Source organism: Saccopteryx bilineata, chromosome 2, assembly GCF_036850765.1.
Source record: "Saccopteryx bilineata isolate mSacBil1 chromosome 2, mSacBil1_pri_phased_curated, whole genome shotgun sequence".
Lineage (NCBI taxonomy): Eukaryota > Metazoa > Chordata > Mammalia > Chiroptera > Emballonuridae > Saccopteryx > Saccopteryx bilineata.
The window spans coordinates 334,750,143-334,762,124 of NC_089491.1; the positions used below are offsets into that span (position 1 = coordinate 334,750,143).

At 51.4% G+C, this 11,982-nt stretch overlaps 1 protein-coding gene across 1 annotated transcript in view; it reads right to left on the minus strand.

Annotated features, from left to right (window-relative positions):
- The window catches only part of COPG2 (COPI coat complex subunit gamma 2), a 101,696-nt gene that overhangs the window by 12,245 nt on the left and 77,469 nt on the right, over nt 1-11,982 (minus strand). The window lies entirely within an intron of this gene.

Consider the following 11,982-nt stretch of genomic DNA (forward strand, 5'->3'; position numbering starts at 1 on the left):
GAGAGGATGGCAAGTAAGTCAAGGTGCTGTAGGAATTAGAGCAGGGGTCGGGAACCTATGGCTCGTGAGCCAGATGTGGCTCTTTTGATGGCTGCATCTGGCTCGCAGACAAATCTTTAATAAAAAAATAATAACGTTAAAAATATAAAAAATTCTCATGTAATACAATCCATTCATTTCCTACTGCTCATTTTCATGGTTGTGGGTGGCTGGAGCCAATCACAGCTGTCCTCAGAGACACCACCAAATTTTTTATTGGATAATGTGTAACGTACACAGGTCATTGTATGGCTCTCATGAAATTACATTTTAAAATATGTGGGGTTCATGGCTCTCTCAGCCAAAAAGATTCCCGACCCCTGAATTAGAGAGATTTTGAGTAGAGGGCGTGGCAACAAGTCTGGTCAGATAAGAATGAAAGAACTGCAAAGCTGTCAGATCTCAGAACGTGCAGAAGGGGAGCATCCAGGGCCTCAGAGGGAACAGGGAGGCTGGCTCTTCATGGCTGAAATGACTGCTTGCTAGGAAAGGTTAGAAGGAGGTGGACTGGATCCTTTTTCTATATAACAAAGAACGCTATTGATTGAGGAGTGGTTGGAAATAACTACAAAGTACCCCTCAAGGGAAGCGAATAGTCATTGACATATAGAATCCTGTGTTCATTAACATATAGGGTCAGAGTAAAAGATACTTAGAATGTTTAAGATCTGGCGGAGCAAATATTCACAAGGAGTTAGGGAAGACCAGCCCGGAAGTGTGAGGTTAAACTTGCTGAGAATTTAAGGGATCATGTTAGAACTGACTCAAAGTGAGGGAGGCAATGAAAAGGATTCTTATTAAAAACAAACAACAAACAAACAACAGGAAAGGGGAAGGGAGGGCAGAGAAGAGCCTGGCTGGCTGGAGAGGGGGTGTATGAGTTAGGCCAGGTTTGCAATCTGCAAGGTGCCGAGGAGCAAATATTACTGAGACCACAAAGATCAGTGCAGGTATCACCCATTATCCACTCACATCATCAAAATGCTTCTTCACATGAGAAGTTCATGTCCATACATCACCGTGTGCATGGCAAATTCGGTACAATGAGTTAGCATTTTTGAGCTAGCAAAAACTTTTAAATTTGTACACAAGACTGTCAGATGGTACATGTTTGCTGCTGTCATAGCTCTGCTACCAGTAGGCTTCCTTCTTATGCTCAAAGTTGTCAAATGTGCTATGCATTACATGTCATCTTCCCTACTAACATGCATGGAGCAACGCCAGCAATTCGCCAGTTGGTAAGTAAACGTTTTCAAAGAGTTTCTTATTTCTGTATTACATTTAAAAAATGTATATGCATTTATTTATCTTGAAAAACCTATTACTATTTCTAGCAGTGTAAAAAGAAAATGCAATTACAGTCTTATGGCACAAGATCATTTTGTAATGCATACAAACATGTACACTAATTAATGAATTACCGTATTTCCCCATGCATAAGACGATCTCATGTATAAGATGCACCTTAATTTTGGGGCCCAAAATATGTATTACATAAAGTTATGAAGTCAACTCAACTTCTCATGTGAAGAAGCATTTTGATGATGTGAGTGGATAATGGGTGATACCTGCACTGATCATTGTGGTCTCAGTAATTGAAGTAATTAAGACCTCAACCTAATTGAGTTCAACTCAGTAATTAAACTCAACTTATTGAAGTTTTATTTATCATAAAATTCATACAACTCATTGCTGTCAAATGCAAGTAAAATAATCTACAACCACTGTATAAGACGCACCCAGTTTTTAGACCCCAATTTTTTCAAAAAAAGGTGCGTCTTATACATGGGGAAATACGGTATATCTTAAATAATCATATAACTGTCCTTTAAAATCCTTTATATTATAAGAAATACTTAGAAGATTTTATAATAGTATTTTGTGATTGTTGAAAAATATGTTGGATTGTTTTTTAAAAGAAGATGGTTGAGGGTTTTTTCAAATTCACTATAGTGCAGCGGTTCTCAACCTATGGGTCGCGACCCCAGCGGGGTCGCCTAAAGCCATCGGAAAATACATAATGCATATCAGGTATTTACATTCCGAATCATAACTGTAGCAAAATTAGAGTTATGAAGTAGCCACCAAAATTATTTCTTGGTTTGGGGTCACCGCAACATGAGGAACTGTATTGCGGGGTCACGGCATTAGAAAGGTTGAGAACCACTGCTATAGTGTGATATAAGTACCGTATTTCCCCATGTATAAGTCGTACCTTAATTTTGGGGCCCGAAATAAAAAAAAAATACATAAAGTTATTGAACTCGTTTTATTCATCATAAAATTCATACAACTCCTCATCACTGTAAAAACTCCCATTGATTAGCTTGTCCTCATCTGTGTCTGATGACGAATCACTGTCTTTAACAATGAGTGCAAAAACAAGCACGAAAAGGCAGGAAAAGCAAGTAAAAAAATCTACAAGCACTGTATAAGACATACCCAGTTTTTAGACCTCAAATTTTTCAGAAAAAAGTGCATCTATACAAGGGGAAATACGGTATTTTCTAACACAAATTGTTATTTGGCATGTTTTGCAAACAAAGGATAATGGAAATCGTTTGGTAAGTACAAGCATTGATGAGAGCTGTGTGGTGAGGCAGCTCTCACAGGGAGAAAGGGGCAGGTGGAGGGGCGTCTACCAACCAGGCTAAGAGGGGTACGGTTGCATAGAACGGGTGGTCAATGGAGAGCAAGGTCAGAGACAGGTTCAGTGAAGTGGACACAAAACAAGGGGAGTGGCAGGGAGCCTATGGAGGAATAAGAGAAAACTAAAGCAATCCAGCAAGACCTGCAGGAAAGAGGACATACAAAAACGGAGTGAGCAGTGGATGTAGGACAAAAGGACCCAAAGAGGAAGGTGTCAACTTGGGAGCATGATACATACTCAGTATTTGGATGGTTAATACAAGAGAGAAGTGTGTGTGTGTGTGTGTGTGTGTGGGGGGAATGACAGAAAATGGGTGGAAAAGCAAAATTTACCTTTAGGTGGGAAAGGTCATGTGAGGAGCACATACTAAAAAACAAGGTTGGGCAATATAATTGTATCTAATGGGAGAACATAGATGACAGGAACTAAGAACAAGAGCACTGTATGGGTTCAGTGTTTATTTCAGGGTAACTGGAGTACATTTAGGGTGAAACAGCTTCACTGAAAGGAGCCCCAGAAACTGGAGAGGAGGGAAAGGAGTAAATGAAGGAGACAGACATAGGCTGGAGTGACGGCAGGACAGAAAGAAGTCAGGAGGGAACTGTATGCACTGTTGTAGAGTGAGAGGCCAAGTGGAAACAGACTGACCTGCACATTTAATCCGATTCCAGACAAAGCAGGTGACAAAGTTAAACAGATCAAGAGGAATTCAGCTGACATGAGGGGAAGGGTCCTGTGGGGTGGAACTGAAGAGCGCACATCCATAATGAGAGAGGACTTCTGACTGGAGGGCGCTGGAGCAATTCCGGAGTGCGGCGGTATGGGCAGGATTCAGTACGGTAGAGGAGAGGGGTACAGAATGGATCTGAGAGACTATAGCTACACACAGGACAGAAGGAGTCCCTGAGAAACAGAAACGAGATGAAATGTCCTCAGAGGAACAAGGGAGAGGTGCTTGTGATGGACTACCCTCTCTCCAGAGACAGTGGGACCCCCAGGCCTGACAGGGATGGCAGCCGAGAGGGTAAGGTAAGGGGGTCGGACAGAGGGTCTTGTCAAACTTGTCACAGTGTGCAAACCTAAAAGACAGGAAATACTAACGAAGGAGAAGATACTCAGTGGGAAAGAGAAGGAGCTCAGGTTACGAGAAAGGGGTTAGGAGTATGTGTACCTTTTTAGAGCTTAGTTCAAGGAAGGTTCAAGTTTTCAACAAGACCTAGAAGCCAAAGAAGTGAACAGAGACTGGCAATGAGGCCAGAGCAGAGGGACAGGAGACGAGAAGGAGAGGGCAGAGCACACACATAAAGAGTAACTACGGAAAGAATGAGTGCCACAGTGGGTAGATTTCTGAAGATCTATGGAAGAAAGTGAACACTGGGAGCAAGATTCAATACAGGGATGGACGAGGCAGGAACAGGAAGTTCTCAATACAGGTCACACCTAGAAATGATGATTCTCAGTAAAGTGGGAGGACAGACCTAAGAAAACCAAAGTTCAGCTGTAAGGTAGACTGGAGTTTGGAGCACGGGAGGTGTCAGGGTCCACATGGAAGGGAACGGGCTGGTTCCACGAGGGCAGCACCGAGACAGTGTGAGAATGCACGCGGCCCACGCCGGGATGGTTGAGGACAAGGCGGGAGGGGCAGGCAGAGAAGGCCAGGGGCACCAGGGTGAGCGCAGCCCAGCTGTCAGGTTGGGCCTCCACAGCAGTGATTCTTCCCGGGGGTGGGAGGGGTGAATTTTCCCCGGGGGTGGGTTCAGGGCGTGGACCCCAAGGGAGGCCTATCAGCGCATCAGAGGTGGAGGGGGGAGCAGTGCTCTGCTCCCAACAAGGAAGCCAACGTGGTTGGCAAAGAAAACACCAAACCACTCCTGAAAGATGTTGCCGATAGGCCGCCTTGGGGGTCATGCGCCCCCGGGTGAGAATCACTGGGGGGAAGGCGCGGGCGGACAGCAGAGCGGGGCAGAGAGCTGAAGCGTGAGCAGAGAGGTGGAGGCATCGGAGGGAAGAACGTCAGAATTGGGGGGAAAGGCCCCTGGACCAGGCAGACAAGACAGTGAGCAAGTGGATGTAGCCGAGAAAGCACGTGGCGGTGGGTCGGGACTTGGGATTGGAGTAACATCACAGTGTCCCAAGGACACTTGAGGAGCAGGGTTGCGCCACTTGGCAGGGGTGCATGAATGGGACTGTGGTTGTTTAGATGTGAGGTGAACTGTGGTTGGGATGTCCACCCTAAAAGAAAGGCTGACAGGACAGGAGATGACACTGAAAGAGAATATGGGAGAAAGATGCCTGCTAGGTAGGGAGGGGAGAGAAGAGGGAACAGACCTAGGGCTCTCTGCAGCTTGAGATCTAGCAGCTGGGTGTCAGATGTCGGGTTGACAGATGCAGGAACAAGATGGAAGGCTAAAGGGAAAGGGAAACGTCCTGTGATGACAAGAAGGTAGGGGAGTCAGAGGAGGAGGCTCCCAAGAGCTGTGAAAGAAAAGTGTGCAACAAAAAGGTCTGAAAGATGGAAATTCACAGGAAGTGATGCCTGCAGGTGTGGGAAGGAAACCACAGTCTGGGTCCACAGAGTATGAGCAGGGCTGGCGGCAGAGCATGGGGATTCAGTGCACTGTGTTGGAGGCAGTGACGATGAACTGGGCTGTGCAGTGGGGGGCGGGGTATCCGGAGGGGAGCACACAGCAGAGCAGACCACTGACTCCAGCTGGGAAGTGCAGAGACTGCTGAATGCATGCCACATGGCTCAAGTAGGACAGTTCCTTTGCTACAGGTGTAGTAGAGTCAATAACAATAATCCCGGGAAGTAGGAGATCAGATGAGCAGTCTCGAACTCTGGGAGTGTGTAGCAGAGGGGACTTGGTCCAATGGACCGGAAGAGTGAGAAAGCAGGCGGGGCGCCTTTCAGCTAGGGCAGGAGAGGCTTGGTGAGAGGATCTGGAAACCACTGTGCCAAGACAGGGGTGGGTACCAAGCTGAAGGAGGGAGTGGGTGTGGATAACACAGGGATTGTGGGAGAGACTCACGTGGACAGAGAAGAGTGGAACAGATACACAGAGAAATGGCAGAGGAGCAACTGGAAAGGAAGGCAGGGCGGCCCTGCACAGTGTGTCCCTGCGCGCGCATCCACTGTAGGGGCGCAGAGAGTGGGGGTCTGCAGCTCAGAGCCGCCACACAGAAGGAGGGAAGAATGGGGAACTTTAAATATGGTGGGTGTTATAGGTCTAGTCTGAGAAGACTGTGTACAGTAAAGGGGCATAGAGGCACAAAGCAAGGGGTAGGATGGCAGGGTGGGGGTTGGGGACAGGCTCTTGTTTGGGAACTTGTATTCAGTGGACAACAGGGAGGCAAGTCAGAATGTGATGGAGAACGAGGGAAGGGTCTTAACTCTCATGTGGATCTGGTGAGGGGATTGTGGCTAAGAGGGAGAGAGAGCAAGGAGATGACGTGGACAGTGTCCATGGAGAGTGGAGGGCATGGGGTGACATGGACAGTGTTCACAGAGAGTGGAGAGCAGGGATCTGTGCAGAGTGCCTCAGGGGCCTGATGGAGGCCACGGAGAATGAGGAAGGGGCTGTGGCAGAACTGACTGTAAAGTCCTATGGGTCGAGTCTGTTTAGAGGGGAAGAAGAGCAAGGAAAGAGACAGGTGGGGCTGGAGAAAGGGGCCTGGAGGGAAGGCGGGGCCGGGACCAGCAGAAGGACCTGAAATGTTCCAGCAGGTGGTCTCTGTAAAGAATGTGGCCTGTGAGGGGCTGCAGAGGGTGTGAGTGGTGAGGGCTAGTCACACCCTGTGCAGGTATGTTGTATGAGAACCACTGGCGGGAAGCAATGTCCAAGGGGGCCTCCGTGCACCCGTAAAGGGTCCCCTCCAGACACAGTGAGAGCAGGCTCCTAGGGGAGGGTGGAGAGTGGAGCGCAGTGGCAGGAAGGGGGCTGGACACCGACAAGGGGAGCAAGGAGAAGCAGGAGGGAGCAGAGTAGGCATCTTGGATGATCTCCGAGGAGCCACCCAGAAGGAAGTTCAGAATACTACTGTGAGCCAGCATGCACGCCAGTGTGGGACAGGCATGGAGAAGGGGTGGCTACCAGCGGCTCTGCTATTGAGTGTTATGGCAAGGGTAGAACTTTTTGCCAGGCTCTATAATACGGATCCGCAGGGACAGGGTAGGGTAGGGTAGGGTGGGGTGGGAGGCTGGGTTGGGATAAAAGGCAGGGGTAGGATGGGAGATAGGGTTGGTATGGGTTGGGGAGCAGGACAGGGTTTGGGTCTGGGTGAGGGTCAGTTTTAATGGGGTAGGAGGGGAGAGCAGGGTAGGGATCAGTGGGGGTAAGGGTGGGGTGGGGAACATGAGCCAAGATCCAGGCTCTGAAAAACCATCTTTAACTGAGCTTGTAGGTGGATTTGATGTCAAGCAGGCTGAGGACAGGGAGGGGAAGACCAGAGGCTCCAGGCAGAGAGGACGCGGGACAGCAGCTGTAGGAAAGGGGCACGAGGAAAGGTGTGGATGGGGGAAAACGCACGAGGACCCGTGAGGAACCAAGGGGCTCTGCAGTGGGATCACGTCAGGGGTCGCTGAGGAGGAGGGACGGAGACCAAAGGGCCAACAGCAGGTGCTGAGAAGGAACGGATTCGGGCCAAAGCTGTTTCCACAAGGCCTGACAGTGGCAGAGATGGGGGGGGGGGATGCTGCGGTAGAAGGAGGAGTGCGTTTTTGGGGTGGGTGGAGTGCGGGGAATGGGGTGCCAGAAAGACGGTCCTGTTTGTGAGTGGGGTTGGTTTGGAGCACGGGAGGTGTCAGGGTCCACACGGAAGGGAGCGGGCTGGTTCCACGAGGGCAGCGCCGAGACAGTGTGAGAATGCACGCGGGATGGTTGAGGACAAGGCGTGAGGGGCAGGCAGAGAAGGCCAGGGGCACCAGGGTGAGCGCAGCCCAGCTGTCAGGTTGGGCCTCCACAGCAGTGATTCTTCCCGGGGGTGGGAGGGGTGAATTTTCCCCGGGGGTGGGTTCAGGGCGTGGACCCCAAGGGAGGCCTATCAGCGCATCAGAGGTGGAGGGGGGAGCAGTGCTCTGCTCCCAACAAGGAAGCCAACGTGGTTGGCAAAGAAAACAACAAAGCACTCCCGAAAGATGTTGCCGATAGGCCGCCTTGGGGGTCATGCGCCCCCGGGTGAGAATCACTGGGGGGAAGGCGCGGGCGGACAGCAGAGCGGGGCAGAGAGCTGAAGCGTGAGCAGAGAGGTGGAGGCATCGGAGGGAAGAACGTCAGAATTGGGGGAGAAAGGCCCCTGGACCAGGCAGACAAGACAGCGAGCAAATGGATGTAGCCGAGAAAGCACCTGGAGAGATGGGGCTGGCGGGGCCGGGGCCAGGCTGGAGGATTCCCCTGCAGTGCGTAGGGCATGGAGCACGGAGGTTGGGTCCTGGAGCGGAGCAGTGCTGAGGAGAGGGCCGAGGGAGGACGGACTGATGAACGGGGAGAGTCCGGTGGCGAGGCGAGGATGTCTGAGCAGAGAGCACGTGAGGGGATAGACATGTCAGGAGGTAGGAGGTCAGGTGAGCTACTCTTGTTAGTGTGGTAGCAGGGATGTGGTCCAGTGGCCAGAAGAATGGGAAAGGCAGGCGGTGGAACCTCAGAGCTAGAGCAAGAGAGGTCATTGAGAGGACTGGGGAATAATACCTTGGATTGAGGGAGGGATGATAAAATGCCCAAGGAGGGAGTGGAAGTGCAGAAGCCAGGAGCTTTGCTCCCATTAGTGGATCGAGGGTATGAAGAAGCCCATACAGGAGGAAGAGAACAGTATGGACACGTGAGAGAGGTGCTCGAGAGCGAGAGGAGGAGTGAGCCGGACGTGGCGTAGAGGACAGGCCCACTTACCCCACCGAGACCATCCTGTCAGTGTAGGGGCATGGTGAGATGTAGGCCAGAGAGGAGCGTAAAGAAGCACGGACCTGCTCCAAAATGAGGGACCCGAAAAGGCAGAGTGCTTGGAAAGAATTGGGACAGCAGATGGGTCAGCACATTGGGTACCAACAAGCTTGCAATAAGGGTACTCAGGGCAGGTCAGAAGAGAGCTGATATCAAGGAAAAGACCACTGAATCCACTCCAGGACTGGCAGGTGGTGGGAGAGCTAGGGTAGAAGTTGAAGATAGAGCAGAGGTCTCCTGAAGGCCACAGTGAGAGACAGAGCAGAGGATGCATAAGGAAGATCTGTCCACACCCAGGGGTAGAGAGAGACAGTGCAGTTGGGCAACCATGAAAGTTAGGTCAGCAGAGGGTGTAGTGTCAGGGTAGTCAACAGGAAGAAAAAGGGACAGGCACCTGGGGAGAGGTGAGAGAACCGTACAAATATGAGAGAGACTTGGTCATTAATGGGAAGGCGGAAGAGGGGAAGGCAGGCTGAAGAGCTTTCAATCGGGGGATGTCAGCAGGACTCAATGAGAAGGAAGTGTGGTACGTGTGGTGCTGACAACTGACTCAGGAACAGAGCAGAGCAGACCGAGACCCCATAACCTGGCCTTTGAGAGTCCAGGGTCGTTAGAGCAAGTGGGGAATAGGGTCCAGTGGCTGTGGTGAGGAAATGGGGCACACTGCATGTTAAGACGGATGCAGTAGAAACCACGGGCAGGTAACCTCAGGGATTACTGGACAGACTTACGTGGATGGAGTCCAGTATGTGGGTAGCAGATATGCTTAGAAATAGAGGAGCAGATGGGAACCAAGGAGAAGGAGACATTTCACAACCATCACAGAATCCACTCTGTGCTATTCCCGGGACACTGGAAAGGGTAGAATTCTAGCATGTGCCGGGAGACTCCACACAGGGAAGGTAAACAGGGTTGGGGGGCCTTTAGACCAATAGGGTGTCATAGTTCAAATCCAACAATAATGTGGACAGCAGTGGGGCACAACAGGAGAGGGCAGTGGGTTGGATGGTCACTTGGGGTGGGGAGCCCCAGTGGGAAAGTCTGAGGGACAAGAGAGGAGGCACTGCCATATGAGATGGGGAGGGGAAGTTTACAACCTGCCTAGGGCTGCCTTGAGGGGCAAGTTCCCTAGAAGAGGGCAAAGGAGGGTTCCAAACTTTGTCAGTGGGTAGGGGCAAGCGAGCATGATGGGTAGGTGAGCGTCAGGGGCTTTGTGAAGGCAGGATGGAAGCAGTGGAGGAAAGGAAAAAGAGGAGGAGGTGTACGTCTACTGTCAAGTCCTATGGCCACTATCTTGGTTAAAGGGAGAGGAAAGGAAGGAAAGTGAGACAGGGTGAGGCCAAGGAATGGCGGGGGTCGGAGCCAGTGGAAGGGCCAGGTGACAGACAGCAGATGGTCAGAACAGCACGACGCATAGCGAGGGGGTAAAAACTGGGAATGGTGACACTAGGTCACAGGTGGGAGCACACCCTAAGGAGAAATGATGATCATAACCAACTAAGTGACAGACATTAAGAAGCTCTGAGATGCATGGCAGAAACAGAAAGACAGGGTGAACCCTGGGCTGAGACGGACACATGCGTAACTGGAGGAAGGTCATGGGAACGATGACCATGTGTGGCCTTGATGCTGTGCCAGGCAAGGGTCCCATCTACAGACAAACAAGGCAAAGTGAGGTACGAATGAATGAATGGATGGAGAGTGAACCAGGATATGGGAGACAAGCTAACGCCCAACAGTGGAAACAAGGGCGACACAGAGGTGGCAGCCTAGGCACCTGGCAGGTCTCAGAGGAGCTGACTGGAAGGATGTTCCAATTTCCCAGCAAAACAAACCGAGCAATAACACAGGGAATGAGGAGCAGGAAGAGGTGCCTGATAGGTGGGGAAGAGTGGAAGGTCCTACAGCATGGACAGCTGTGCCAAGGGTAGAATTTTTCGGCCAGGCTCTTTCTTCTTTTCTACGGATCCGGCGGGAATGGGGTGGGAGGCAAGGGTTGGGAGGGAGGGGGCATGGGGGGAGGTGGGGATGGGAGGTGGTGGGGATGGGGGGAGGTGGGATGGGGGGAAGAGGGGAGGAGGGGAATAAGGGATAGGGGGAGGAGGGGAAGGGGTGGGAGGTGGGGGAAAAAGAAAGGGCATAAATGGGGTTTAGGGAGGGATTTGGGTTAGGGTACACATTATGAAAACCAGGGAAAAATGGGAGGGAGGGTTGGGATCTAGAAGTCTGGGGGGAGGGGTGGGAGGGGGGGATATGAGCCAAGCTCTAGGCACTGAGAAATGAACTGCATCCTTTGAGCTGTGCAAGGACTCCACATAAATGAATAGATGATGGTGGGTGGAAGAATTAAAAAAACCAGAGATTCCACACAAGAAAAAATAAAAAGGAAAAGGACGGGATAACTAGAAAGCCACAGGAAAAGATGAATAATAGAAACAGGAGGACAGAAAGACAAGACACACAGGAAAGGTGTGACAAATATGCAGAGTGTCAAACACACTCCAAAAAAAAAAGTATGTATAAAAAACTAAAAGGAAAAAGAAATCACATAAAAAATGACAAGTAACATGAGTTGACAGGGCAACATGGAAAAGAGCAAGATGGTCCAGGGAAGCGCTACGAGAACCTGAGAAAGCATCATACATAGGGATGGTTGAGGACAAGGCGTGAGGGGCAGGCAGAGAAGGCCAGGGGCACCAGGGTGAGCGCAGCCCAGCTGTCAGGTTGGGCCTCCACAGCAGTGATTCTTCCCGGGGGTGGGAGGGGTGAATTTTCCCCGGGGGTGGGTTCAGGGCGTGGACCCCAAGGGAGGCCTATCAGCGCATCAGAGGTGGAGGGGGGAGCAGTGCTCTGCTCCCAACAAGGAAGCCAACGTGGTTGGCAAAGAAAACAACAAAGCACTCCCGAAAGATGTTGCCGATAGGCCGCCTTGGGGGTCATGCGCCCCCGGGTGAGAATCACTGGGGGGAAGGCGCGGGCGGACAGCAGAGCGGGGCAGAGAGCTGAAGCGTGAGCAGAGAGGTGGAGGCATCGGAGGGAAGAACGTCAGAATTGGGGAGAAAGGCCCCTGGACCAGGCAGACAAGACAGCGAGCAAATGGATGTAGCCGAGAAAGCACCTGGAGAGATGGGGCTGGCGGGGCCGGGGCCAGGCTGGAGGATTCCCCTGCAGTGCGTAGGGCATGGAGCACGGAGGTTGGGTCCTGGAGCGGAGCAGTGCTGAGGAGAGGGCCGAGGGAGGACGGACTGATGAACGGGGAGAGTCCGGTGGCGAGGCCAGGATGTCTGAGCAGAGAGCCCGTGAGGGGGGATGGACGCGCAGACGCAAGGCGGCAGGCGGGGCGAGCACGCGAGACGACAG